Source organism: Corylus avellana, chromosome ca5 (genome assembly GCF_901000735.1).
Source record: "Corylus avellana chromosome ca5, CavTom2PMs-1.0".
In the NCBI taxonomy this organism is placed as follows: domain Eukaryota; kingdom Viridiplantae; phylum Streptophyta; class Magnoliopsida; order Fagales; family Betulaceae; genus Corylus; species Corylus avellana.
Genome location: NC_081545.1, coordinates 34,506,971 through 34,509,282, shown reverse-complemented (window position 1 = coordinate 34,509,282; position 2,312 = coordinate 34,506,971).

Sequence of the window (2,312 nt, the reverse complement as noted above, 5' to 3'; positions counted from 1 at the left end):
GGGGTGATTTTGGCCACTCCCTTTTGGCTAAGGGGATGGCTCGACCAACCCCGTCCATTTTTCTTTAGTTTTTATTTTTATTTTTAGTTTTCATGTTTTCAAATTTACAAGGATATTTTTGCCTTAATAAAATTTTTTCAAGATCATTTTTGTCTTTTTATAGGACATAAGGGTACATCGCAAATTTTTAGTAGTTTGAGGGAGACATCAATGCAATATCTAATTTGGATAGTGACATTACAAATTGAGAGGTAATTTGAGGGAATATATATGTATTTTCCCCTTATTTTTATCTTAGTATGTTGATATGGTAGACTTTATTTAATAGCCATTGGAATATATTTTTATTTTTAATAACAATCGTTAATCTAAAGGCTACATCAGCAAAATGAGAAAAAAAAGAAGAAAGAAGAAAGAAATATTGGTGTAAAATATAGCATTTCTCAATTTTAAAACACAGTCGAAACCATGAACACCCAAAAAGGAAACAAATACAAAAGAGAGAAACTAAATAAATATACGCTGTTGCAGCAAAGGAATATCGAACTCTCGCACCTGGTGATTGGAATTTTGGTAATGAAAGCGTTGAGAGCTTAAGGAAGAACATGTAAAAGAGAACATAAAAGATGGATTAATTAAGTTTAATCCTAATTCTAAATAACCGCAAGAATCAGTCATGTTTTGGTAGTAGGTAATTGCGTAACGCCCAACGCCCATCGCTGGCAGATATGACTCATCACCCCCTTTCATTTTTTTATTTTTTCTATTCAAAGCGGGAGAGGGGGATCACCCCCTTTCATTTCACTCACAGGTTAGTTGGGTTCGTAATTGATTTAGACATTTTCTTTATAACGTGCGAAGAACATTAAACACAGTAATTTATAATGGCAAGTGAACCGTGAAATGAAATAACTCGAAAAAGACCCAATAGGTGAAGTGGATTACAATCAAATTGGGAGCCTCCTGGGTGATATAATGGAATCTACAACATAGAATTCAGGACACCAAGAACAAGTTTGAGTTGGTTCGGACAAACCCAAGGGCAGTCCCTTCGCTAGGACTCAGGCATGTGCTTAGCCTTCTCGGTGGATCGAGGAAATACTACTTGAAACACAGAATCGGGATTAGGTAGGGCGTGTTGTGAAAGATCCGTCCTATCTGGTTGCGCTTGTTGAGAGTTTTGAACTAAAAATGAGGAGAGGAAGGATACACGATATAGGAATCATGACATTGGCTCAAAAAAATAAAAAATAAAAAAAAAAAAAAAAAAATAAAATTGGATGGCACAAAGGTGAAATGGAGAGGATCCATTTAATGGTGTATATGTTGTCAAGTTAGATGTAAGTTATGTAACAAAACAAAATTTTGACCATAAAAAAAAATTCTCTAATAAAAATAAGTGTAGCCCACCGTGAATCCCACACAAGAATAAAAAAATAGGGGTGAAATATCATTTCCCTAATACAAAAATCCATATGGAAAGAAAATGCAAGGATCTTTCCTTTTCATTTTATCTATCTTCCTAAAACGATACTATACACACCATAGTGGTTTTGGTTTAATTTCCTTATCTTTTTATTTTCATTTGCCTCTATAATTTTTTTTATAAGTAATCAACAATATCATTTACCTCTATAATTTATAGCTCTCTCCTTTATTTTTAGATGCAGATTACATGATTCTTTTCATATGGGTTAGGACTAGTAATTTTTAGCTACATTAAACTTACAACAGGTATCTACTTCACCATGGATATGACTTCCATGTTGCTTCATTGAATGGCCCCAGCAGAGACTGTTCAACAGAAAACGTCAAACAACAATTAATTAAATATAGATGAGTACTTCTTCTGCCGCTTTGCAAGAAAAAGAATGCAAGTTATTCCCATCAAGGCAACTGAATATGCTTTATATATCCCAACAATTCGCCTCAATTAGTGCACCCAAAGATATGAAACCTACCGTATTAAGAAGGCGGAAAGCAGCTGGCCGAGTGAATTTTCTTGCAAAAAGGAAGCACTGGGATGGTTTCCCCTTGCTAGTGCACCATTCTCTTCGGTATTCAGTCTCGTAATAGATATTATCTATGTCCTGCAAAAGTCATCAAATTTGTTATTATGCTTCCTTTCCCTCATTTCATTAAAAGAGATAATTTTACATGCTATTTTCAACTACATGATAATTTGTGTTTCTCATTTGTTCTAATACAATCTCTCAAGCTAATAATGCATTTGAATCATACCGGGAATACATATTTAATTTCGTCTTTTGACTCTTATCCCTTTAAGTGAGAGTGCCACAGAGGGGGAATAT